Source organism: Neophocaena asiaeorientalis, unplaced genomic scaffold, assembly GCF_003031525.2.
Source record: "Neophocaena asiaeorientalis asiaeorientalis breed wild unplaced genomic scaffold, Neophocaena_asiaeorientalis_V1.1 scaffold943, whole genome shotgun sequence".
NCBI classification, from domain to species: domain Eukaryota; kingdom Metazoa; phylum Chordata; class Mammalia; order Artiodactyla; family Phocoenidae; genus Neophocaena; species Neophocaena asiaeorientalis.
The window spans coordinates 324388-336452 of NW_020173401.1; positions in this window are offsets into that span (position 1 = coordinate 324388).

The window sequence follows — 12065 nt, forward strand, 5'->3', positions numbered from 1 at the left end:
AATTTTCGGCTGATTTAACTGGCAATTTCCACACATCGAGTATCAAAACCAAACCAGTTCTACCGTTGACCTAATCCAGCAGGTTGAGTCTGCCCTTGGGGCTCTGTCAGTAACTTCAACTGTGCATACTTGCTGGGGAACATGGAAGCATGCAGGAAAAATGAGACATGGGCATATACCTACTTGAGAGGAATGTTGAAGGAGAGATTTTATCTTTTCACTATTTCCTTTGCTATGAGAGTTTTTACGAGTCTGGCTGGTGAAAAAGGCATGTCAGACTTATGGCTGTGCTTGTACGTGTATGAGCGTGACTTTGTACATACGCACCCAAAGTCCCCTTGAATCATTCTGGCGGCTGTTTTCCTCCCCCGGGTTCAGGAGGACTTCTGCCAGCTGTGAAGGAAAACTGCTACTAATAAATGCTACCCTGGGCCAGTGACCTTTACCAGGAATCATCTGTTACTAGGACATGAACCAGCATGTGTGGAAAAGCCTGCACAGAAATCTGTTGGGGAGGATGGAACAGAGCAGGAAGAGGAGAGCTGACCAGTCAGGAACGCAGTTGCGGTGGAATGCTCCATGGATCTGGAGTGTTTTCAGTCATGGATTCCATGGAGCAGGTGGAGGGGGGAGGAAAGGATCAGAAGGACCACATACCCACTCACCACTGCCTGCTCCATCACTGGCCAGCCCCAGTGTTCCCAGCATGCTCCGTGGTTTTTACTGTAAACAGGCTCTGAATCCTCTGCTGCTGAAGATAGGAGGAGCAAAAAAAAGAAAACTCAAATTAAAAACAATTCAGTTTGAACTGTCGATAAAAAGCTCACCCCTGAGAACTCCCTGGTGGTCCAGTGGTTAGGACACCACGCTTCCACTACAGGGGGCATGGGTTCCATCCCCGGTTGTGGAACTAAGATCCCACAAACCACATGGTGCGGCCAAGAAAAACAAAAAACTCGCCCTTCTGAGCCCAGAGGTGGGTTTAGGTTTTGTAGGGCTGAACGCTTATATAAGTAGTGTGTATGCGTGCACATGTTTGTAGGTCTCTCAAAACAAATAACCTTTAAAATACAAAATTAGGTATAAAAATCATACAAACGATAACATTAAAGTGCTGAAATACACCACATCACATAAAGCCCAGAAAATATAAATTTTATTGACTACCTGCCAACTTTTATCAGTTAATAATTTTAACTGCTATTATATATTTATGTATACATATCTTTAAGATATATATATTTAAATATGTGTGTAGATAATTCTGTAAAATCTACAAAAATATTCTGAAATTAAGGTGTAAATAATCACACATAAATACATTAAAATTGTTGCCACATTGTACCGAGATCCATAATTATATAATCAAATAACTCATTATATATCTTAACAGATAATGTGTAGGTGGTTTGTCGTTGGAACACTTGTTTCCTCAGGTGGATTTGTGGAATCAGAGCCCTTCTTGTGTACTCCTTGGCCTGGGATCACCAGACTTTGTCTGATGTATCAGATATGCTAAGATCTGATTTGATTCGTTGGGACACATGTGACGTGCAACCTGACACAGTGCTGTATCCACTGTCTGTTGTACTGCTTCAGGTTTGCTTACAAACCCAGGGATTTGGTTTGCTATATTCAATTTTGCATAAAGAATGCAATAAAGAAGGCATTTGTAACTGTTTAAGATGCATCATCAAGTATATTCATGGCAGGAGAACAATTTGACTTGAGATTGATTAGAACAAAATCTTCTGGTTACAAATTTACATGTATGTTAATTGGAACAAGTTTCCACAGACTAGCTTCTGACTCCACACATTTTAAAACATTTTTTTTCTTCATTGCCTGCATACGTCTGATGCCCAGAGCTTTGGGATGTGTTTGTATCACATTTCCACCTCGAGTCCCATGTCATGATGTTCAGCATAGCAAGAGTATTCCTGAAAGTTCTTCCCATCTTCTTACAGCAATAATTTTACATGGAAGGGACTGAGAGCCACATAAATATGTCCTACTGCACCCAAACAAAGTATATGCCTTTCCTTACTGGATTTAAAAGTAAAGCTGGTCACCCTGATGTTACTCTGCCTGAGAGAGCAGAGACCGTTTTAAGCAATTGTGGCTTTTTAAAAAAATATTTATTTATATTTTTATTTAAAAATTTTTTATTGGAGTATAGTTGATTTATAATGCTGTGTTAGTTTCAGGTGTACGGCAAAGTGAATCAGTTATACATATACATATATCCACTCTTTTTTAGGTTATTTTCCCATATAGGTCACTACAGAGTGTTGAGTAGAGTTCCTTGTGCTATACAGTAGGTTCTTATTATTTATCTATTTTATATATAGTAGTGTGTATATGTCAATCTCAATCTCCCAATTTATCCTTCCCCCCTACTATTCCCCCGTGGTAACCATAAATTTGTTTTCTACATCTGTGACTCTATTTCTGTTTTGTAAATAAATTCATTTGTATCAATACCATGTTTTTAGATTCCACATATAAGCAATAGCATATGATATTTGTCTCTCTCTGTCTGACTTACCTCACTTAGTATGACAATCTCTAGGTCTATCCATGTTGCTGCAAATGGCATTATTTCATTCTTTTTTATGGCTGAGTAATATTCCATTGTATATATGTACCACATCTTCTTTATCTAGCAATTGTGGTTTAAACGTCTTACTTTTGCAAATTTTGCAAAAGTTTAATATCTTGTGAACACATTACTATAGCTCCTCCCAGGGCCTTGGAAGAGCCCTGTGCTAATGAAGATTTCTGAAGTTTAAGTTTCATTACTGTCATTATAGACCTTCCCTGGTTTTAGGTAGAAGTCTATGGATTATCTGACTTGCTGGTTATAGCTGGTTATAGCTTTGGGAGAGTTTTCATTCATTCATTCATGGATTAATTTTTTCCTTCATATTTCATTTGTTTGATTCTCTAGCATTTATATATTGTTATAGTATATTGCCCACTGTGTGATGGGACAGACAGACAGATAGACAAAAGCCTAACCCAAAGTCCAGAGTCTCAGTCTCCTTCTCCAGGTCCTATCCCCGTGGTTACTTTTGTAAGAAACAGAAACAGTATTTGTTGTTTTCTCTCTGGATTGACAGCTGATTTCAAAGGTGTCACAAGGTACAGGATCCCTTCCAACTCTCCTTGCTGTGAGGTCCAGAGAGCTTTCACTTCATCTTTTTCCCTGCTGGTAACTCCTGTTGGACCAACCCATCTCTCTCCTCCAACCACCAAGAGAATCAGAAATTCTGATATGTTGGGCGGACACGGATACTTTGCTAGAAAGAGAAGTAAAACCTTGTGCTTCTTTGAGGATCTCCAAGTAAGAATTCTTAATCCCAAATGGTGCTTCTGTCCTACCACTTCATGTCATGGGTGTCTGAGTCCTCCCATGAGGGACTCATTCTATTCTTGAAGACCTATCATCTCACGAACAGAAGTTTTTTCCTTTCTCTTATGATCTTGGGCCTGTTATTTATCTCAGTGAACCTCAGGCTCTGCATCTATAAACCCAGGTATAATGAGGGGAAAATGATAGAGCATTTGAGGGATGCTTAGTGAGCAGGAAGTTATGAACAAAGGTAATTTCCTCTCCATTAGGAACTGAGTGTTCAGGGCAGGTGCATTTTGAAAGAACATGCAGAACAAGCTTTACAGTGCTGTGTCCTTGTGTGAGGATATAGAAGCTGCATGTAGAAACCCCCATCTGGCTGGTTACTCAGCATGTGACAAACCTCTTAGTGAATCTGTTTATTTAAAACACATTGCTGGATTGCCCAAGGGTGTATTTTACAAAAAATATATATATTGCTGGAAATTAAAAATTATTTGACGAAAGTGAAAACTTGGGCAAATTTGTAAAATTTCTTTAGTCCATTTCCTTGCTGCCAGCACCAGTCCAGGCACATGGGATTGTCCAATCTCAGAAATATAGAAAGGGCATGCAGCTATGTCCCAATTTATATTTTTTATTGTATACCAAGTTACCTATCATGTTGCTATTAGAACAGATAATATTTGGTCCATAATGTACCAAAGGGAGGGATATTAATTTTCATTTGGGTCGGATCTGAAAACTGCTCTGCACACCCTGAGTGACATCTCATTTTTCCTGATAATGATGTTGATATGTCTCTGGAACACCCATATGCTCAGCATTTGCTGCTTCAAACTTGTTCATCGTTAATTATGGCTATACAGAAGCTGCCAAAAATTAAGCTCTATGGAAGATTTAAATTTGAGCTCAGAAGTGGGTGAAATTTGTATGTAGAGGGAGAAACAGACTCAAAGAGGTGAAGTTTGCACAACCAGGGAGTAGCAGAGCTAGGAAGTTAATCCTGTTGGTCTGATCCTAAAGTTTGTTTGGAATTCCCATGACACCCACATGGCTTCCAATCCCAGAGGAATTCATGAGTAGGGACAGGTTTCCTGGGCTCTACATGGAGACAAACATAGATATGAATTTTGCAAGTTGCTGCTTCACAAGCAAAAGTGTGATTTCAGCTGCTCCACAGTTTCGTATGGGAGTGTAGAAGGGGTTTGCTTTTTTTAAAAATGTGTAAATACCCCATATTTGCATTTCTGTCTGAAATTATGAGCTTTTACTTAGCTTGCCTAACATGTTGGGAAGTGGAAACAGAAAAGGTTTACGTATCCTACACTTTTCGGTATCATTCTTATACACATTATTTTGGTGGCTGATAAACATTTTTCATAAAGGGTCACAAAGTGAGTATTTTGTATCAGAATTCTTTTGACAGTGCTCTGATGTAGATGAAAATCTCTTGAAATATATTAAGCACTCAAAATGTATAAGTTTGCCTCCTCCTTCATCTCTTCCTCTTCTTTCTTCTTTTTTTCTTTACTTATAGTGGTTAAGAGCAACGGCTTTAGAGTTAAAAGGCTGAGTTCAATTGGGTGACGTTGGGTCCATTACTTAATCTGTCTAAGTCTCAGTGTTTTATCTGAAAAATGGAAATTGTAATCATAGTTCACTCAGAGGGTTGTTATGAGGGTTAAATAAGTTAATGCAGGAAAACCATTTATAGTCATGATTGGTCTTTAGCAGATGCTCAACAAATAGGTCCAGCTCCCTACTCCTCCTCTTTTTCCCCCCTCCCCACCCTCCTTCTCCTTTTTTTCTTCATTACATGAACAGTTCTTCAGGTACAGTTCTAGTTTTTTTTTTCCCCTAAACCAGAGGCCTTTGTATCCTCAGGGGATTTCTGTGGTGCTTTCCCAAAGGGCAAATTTTCTCAATATCAACTCTGACATAAGTGCTTATGGTCCATATGTGCATAATGTCATAAGGCTAAGTGCTTATTCAAGGGTAGACGCTCCTTAAGGCTACATCTCTTAGGGCCTTGACACAGTGATCTGGGCAGAGGCTCTCTTAGATGTTATCACTCAGACATCTTTTGATTTATGAGCCAGGCCTTCTGGTGATCCTTTGCTGGACCTATAGCATGCCTACTGTCACCCTGATTCAGTAAGGCTACATGAACAAACACACATAAGATTACTCTATCCCTTTAAGATTGAGAACAGAATTCCTTAGGAGTCCTGCTTTTCCCTTAGACAACACTGGTGGTCTTGGTGTGTTAGTGGTACAGTCAACATGCAGTGACAGTCCCAGAAAACCTTGAGTGAGGGATGTCAATTCCTGATCATCAGGACCGTTTGTGAAAGCTTCCCCAAGAACTTCCCAGGGGAAGGCTTCAAGCTACTGGCCAACCATGCTACTCTCAGGACCAGCCGTGTCTCATTTCTGTCACTGACACATGAAGACAGAAGGGCAAGCAGACGGGAATGTTCACACAAAAATAAGGGCACTGGGGAAGTTGGCAGGCTCATCCTTCCCCTCCTGAAGCTCCTGTTTCTGTCTTTAACACATCGATTGGATCAGGCTCGAGTCTTTCTTTGATTCTCCTGACACCCTGCTTACTATTGTTTATTTAGCTCATGATTCTTCTGCCCCCAAGACAAATCTTCATACTGCATGGATCAATAGGCTACAAGGGCCTTAATTAAAGCTGCAGGATAAAATTGATACTGGAAACTAAATTCCTTCAGTATCTGGAAGGAAAGGAAACGCTATTTCTCATAGAGGCTTTTTCATTGTCTAACTCTGTCACTTCTGAAATTTGTTGAAACTTGGATAACCCATGGTAGATTTCTGAGACACAGATTAGATAGATGGATAGACATGTGAAGAAAGGTGAAGTCCTTTGACAAGGCTTTTGGATAGGTAAGTGTCTCTCTAGAGAATCAATATCTGGTGTATTGGTGGGTGATAATAAAAAGTCAATGCTTATTTGTACTGTAAAAGAAACCACAAATCTGGATTTGAGTTCCTGTGTCAGGTACATAAAGACAGAGTTGCAGACACATTTGGGAACATAGAATAAAAATGTTTTGATTTCACTAATTTAACTCTCTCTGGTAGTTTTAATATAAGCCCCTTGAAGGATCCCCTTTATCCTTTGTCTGAGTAATGGGAGCTGTCCCCAGTCATGGTACTGAACTGGACACCATGAAAAGCATTGAGCCATCAAGATCCTGAGAATCCTAGCTGATGATCAAAGATGTGAGGGCAGCTAGGGAAGCTATAAGAGCTACTGGCAGAAACTGCAGTTAGCAGTTGTCATTATTGAGTATAGTGGACTTACATTCTGATTCTGCCTTTCAATAGCTCTGCAATGAGCAAACTATTCAGTTTTTATGAACCATTATTTGCCCATTATTAAATTTGGTTAATATGGGTGTCAAATGAGATTTGTATGTGAGAATTCCTAGCATAGTATTTGTAATGTTTTCCCTTTTTATCAGTTGCTAGCTTCCTCCCCAGACCTTTGGCTATCCAAGCCTAATATTCCCAGGAGCTGTTGCTCTTGCTGATGTCCATGAGGAATCAACCTGATAAGGGTACCTTTTAGACTGCAGAAGAATATCCAGCTCTCTCTGCCATTTTCACATGCCTGTGGTATTCACCATCATTTAGGGGAAAGATACTGTTGATGGATGATCTTTAGACATAATACACAGAGTAGGGAGAGAATAACAGTATTACTCCATGGACCTGATGAAATTAGTATTCTAGAATCCAGAGATGGGGAGATAGAGGTATTAGAAGGGAAATGATAAAAACAGGGGGGGACACATAAGCAGGAGAGTAAAAGTTTATGTATCAGAAGTTGAGGTTTTATGCACTTTGAAGTATTTTTTTCTTTAGGTTTAGTTAAATATTTAAGTTTGCAATCAGGTTATTGGAGAAAAGAGAATATAAAAATGTATTATGGAGCACATTTTAAATCCAGATATACACGTGAGTTCTTGGGGATGTCAAGTAGGATCACACTGAAACACGTTGACCTCTGTTCTCTGCTGTATAAGATGGTTGATATGCCATTCTTAAAAGAGAAAAATAAAAATATTTGGGAAAGAATGCATAGTCTCTTGGCATGAGTTTCAAATTTGGAAAAAGAGAAATGTCAAGTCTTAGCGGAATTAGTTAGGGTGTAAACATTTATTGCAGAATTTAAAGGCACTTAAGCACACATACAGATGTAAACATTTCTTTCCTTCTGCTAACTTTGGGGTTTTTTTGTTCTTCTTTCTCTAATTGCTTTAGTTGTAAGGTTAGGTTGTTTATTTGAGATGTTTCTTGTTTTTTAAGGTAGGATTGTATTGCTATAAACATTCCTCTTAGAACTGCTTTTGCTGCATCCCATAGGTTTTGGGTCATTGTGTTTTCTTTGTCATTTGTTTCTAGGTGTTTTTTGATTTCCTCTTTGATTTCTTCAGTGATCTGTTGGTTAATAAGTAGGGTACTGTTTAGCCTCCATGTGTTTATATTTTTTACAGACTTTTTTCTGTAATTGATATCTAGTCTCATGGCGTTGTGGTCGGAAAGAACACTTGATACGACTTTAATTTTCTTAAGTTTACCAAGGGTTGATTTGTGACCCAAGATATTATCTCTCCTGGAGAATGTTCCATGAGCACGTGAGAAAAATGTGTACTCTGTTGTTTTTGGATGGAATGTCCTGTAAATATCAATTAAGTCCATCTTGTTTAATGTATCATTTAAAGCTTGTGTTTCCTTATTTATTTTCATTTTGGATGATCTGTCCATGGGTGAAAGTGGGGTGTTAAAGTCCCCTACTATGATTGTGTTACTGTTGATTTCCCCTTTTATGGCTGTTAGCATTTGGCATATGTATTCAGGTGCTCCTATGTTGGATGCATAAATATGTACAATTGTTATATCTTCTTCTTGGATCGAACCCTTGATCGTTATGTAGTTTCCTTCTGTGTCTCTTGTAACAGTCTTTGTCTTAAAGTATATTTTGTCTGATATGAGAATTGCTACTCCAGCTTTGTTTTGATTTCTGTTTGCATGGAATATCTTTTTCCATCCCCTCACTTTCAGTCTGTATGTGTCTCTAGGTCTGATGTGGGTCTCCTGTACACAGCAAATATACAGGTCTGGTTTTTGTATCCATTCAGCCAGTCTATGTCTTTTAGTTGGAGCATTTAATCCATTTACATTTAAGGGAATTATCAATATGTATGTTCCTATTACAATTTCTTAATTGTTTGGGGTTTGTTATGGTAGGTCTTTTCCTTCTCGTGTGTTTCCTGCCTAGAGAAGTTCCTTTAGCATTTGGTGTAGAGCTGGTTTGGTGGTGCTGAATTCTCTTAGCTTTTCCTTGTCTTTAAAGGTTTCAGATTCTCCATTGAATCTGAATGAGATCACTGCTGGGTAGAGTAATCTTGGTTGTACGTTTTTCCCTTTCATAACTTAAAATATGTTTTGCCACTCCCTTCTAGCTTGTAGAGTTTCTGCTGAACGATCGGCTGTTAACCTTATGGGGATACCCTTGTATGGTATTTCTTGTTTTTCCCTTGCTGCTTTTAATATTTCTTCTTAGTATTTAATTTTTTTTTTCTTAGTATTTAATTTTTGATAGTTTGATTAACATATGTCTTGCTGTGTTTCTCCTTGGATTTATCCTGTATGGGTCTCTCTGTGCTTCCTGGACTTGATTGACTATTTCCTTTCCCATACTGGGGAAGTTTTCAACTATAATCTCTTCAAATATTTTCTCAGTTCCTTTCTTTTTCTCTTCTTCTTCTGGGACCCCTATAATTCGAATGTTGGTGCGTTTAATGTTGTCCCAGACGTCTCTGAGACTGTCCTCAATTCTTTTCATTCTTTATTCTTTATTCTGCTCTCCAGTAGTTATTTCCACTATTTTACCTTCCAGGTCACTTATCTGCTTTTCTTCCTTAGTTATTCTGCTATTGATCCCTTGTAGAGAATTTTTAATTTCATTTATTGTGTTGTTCACCATTGTTTGTTTGCTCTTTAGTTCTTCTAGGTCCTTGTTAAATGTTTCTTGTATTTTCTCCATTCTATTTCCAAGTTTTTGTATCACCTTTACTATCATTATTCTGAATCCTTTTCAGGTAGACTGCGTATTTCCTCTTCATTTGTTAGGTCTGGTGGGTTTTTATCTTGCTGCTTAATGTGCTGTGTGTTTCTCTGTCTTCTCATTTTGCTTAACTTACTGTGTTTGATGTCTCCTTTTCACAGGCTTCAGGTTCGCAGTTCCTGTTGTTTTTGGTGTCTGTCCCCAGTGGCGAAAGTTGGTTCAGTGGGTTGTGTAGGCTTCCTGGTGGATGGGGCAAGTGCCTGTGTTCTAGTGGATGAGGCTGGATCTTGTCTTTCTGGGGGGCAGGTCCACATCTGGTGGTGTGTTTTGGAGTGTCTCTGGCCATATTATGATTTTAGGCAGCCTCTCTGCTAATGGGTGGGGTTGTGTTCCTGTCTTGCTAGCTGTTTGGCATAGCGTGTCCAACACTGTAGCTTGCTGGTCGTTTAGTGTAACTAGGTCTTGGTGTTGAGATAGAGATCTCTGGGAGATTTTCGCCATTTGATATTATGTGGAGCTGAGAGGAGTCTTGTGGACCAGTGTCTTGAACTTGGCTCTCCCACCTCAGAGGCACAGCTCTGACGCCTGACTGGAGCACCAAGAGCCTTTCATCCACATGGCTCAGAATAAAAGGAAGAAGTAAAGAAAGAAGAAGATAAAATAAAATAATATAATATACAATAAAGTAAAAGAAAATAAAGTTATTAAAATAAAAAATAATTATTTACAAAAATTTCGTTTTTTAATAGTTTCATTCTGCAACTTGTTTTATTTTTAAAATTTCTTTAAAAGTAATAGAAAATAAAGAAAGAAAGGAAGAAAGAAGAGAGCAACCAAACAAAAAATCAAATCCACCAATGATAACACGTGCTAAAAACTATACAAAAACAACAACAATAAAAACGGACAGACGCAACCCTAGGACAAATGGTAAAAGCAAAGCTATACAGACAAAATCACACACACAATCATACACATACACACTCACAAAAAGAGAAAAAGGGGAAAAATATATATATACTGTTGCTCCAAAAGTCCACCTCCTCAATTTGGGATGATTCGTTGTCTCTTCAGGTATTCCACAGATGCAGGATACATCAAGTTCATTGTTGAGATTTAATCTGCTGCTCCTGAGGCTTCTGGGAGAGATTTCCCTTTCTCTTCTTTGTTTGCACAGCTGCTGGGGTTCAGCTTTGGATTTGGACCCGCCTCTCCATGTAGGTCGCCTGAGGGCATCTGTTTTTCACTCAGACAGGACGGGCTTAAAGGATCAGCTGATTAGGTGGCTCTGGCTCACTCAGGCAGGGGGGAGGGAGGGGTACGGAGTGAGGGGCGAGCCTGCAGGGGCAGAGGCCAGCGTGACTTTGCACCAGCCTGAGGTGTGCCGTGTGTTCTCCTGGGGAAGTTGTCCCTGGATCTCGGGACCCTGGCAGTCGCAGGCTGCACAGGCTCCCAGAAGGGGAGGTGTGGATAGTGACCAATGCTTGCACACAGGCTTCTTGGTGGCTGCAGCAGCGGCCTTAGCATCTCATGCCCATCTCTGGGGTCTGCACAGATAGCCGCGGCTCGTGCCCGTCTCTGGAGCTCCTTTAAGTGGCACTCTTAAACCCCTCTCCTGGCGCACCAGGAAACAAAGAGGCAAGAAAACGTCTTTTGCCTCTTCGGCAACTCCATACTTTTTCCTGCACTCCCTCCCAGCTAGCTGTGGAGCACTAGCTCCTTTCAGGCTGTGTTCACGCCACCAACCCCAGTCCTCTCCCTGTGATCTGACTTCTGAAGCCCGAGCCTCTGCTCCCAGCTCCCACTCGCTCCAGTGGGTGTGCAGACAAGCCTCTTACGCTGGGGAGTGCTGGTCAGCAGTGATCCTCTGTGTGGGAATCTCTCCGCCTTGCCCGCCACACCTCTGTTGCTGTGCTCTCCTTCGTGGCTCCAATGATCCCCCTCCGCCACCCGCAGTCTCCGCCTGCAAAGGGGCTTCCTAGTGTGTGGAAACCTTTCCTCCTTCACAACTCCTTCCCACTGGTGCAGGTCCTGTCCCTATTCTTTGTCTCTGTTTTTTCTTTTTTCTTTTGCCCTACCCAGGTACATGTGGAGTTTCTTGCCTTCTGGGAGGTCTGAGGTCTTCTGCCAGCGTTCAGTAGGTGTTATGTAGGAGTTGTTCCACATGTAGCTGTATTTCTGATGTACTTGTGGGGAGGAAGGTGATCTCCACGTCTTACTCTTCCGGCATCTTCCATGTTATTTTAGTATAGGTTTTAGTGCTTCTTACCTTTGGTGGATTTATTTTTCAGTTTGGTTGCTCTCTTCTTTCTTTCTTTCTTTTTTTCCCTTTTTAAAAATTATTATTACTTTAAAATTTTTAATAATATTTTATTTTAATTACTTTATTTTATTTAGTTTTTTCTTTCTTTCTCCCTTCTATTCTGAGCCGTGTAGCTGACAGGGTCTTCGTGCTCTGGCTGGGTGTCAGGCCTGTGCCTCTGAGGTGGGAGAGCCGAGTTCAGGAAATTGGTCCACCAGAGACCTCCCACCTCCACATAATGTCAAACAGCGAGAGATCTCCCAGAGATCTCCATCTCAATGCTAAGCCCCAGCTTCACTCAA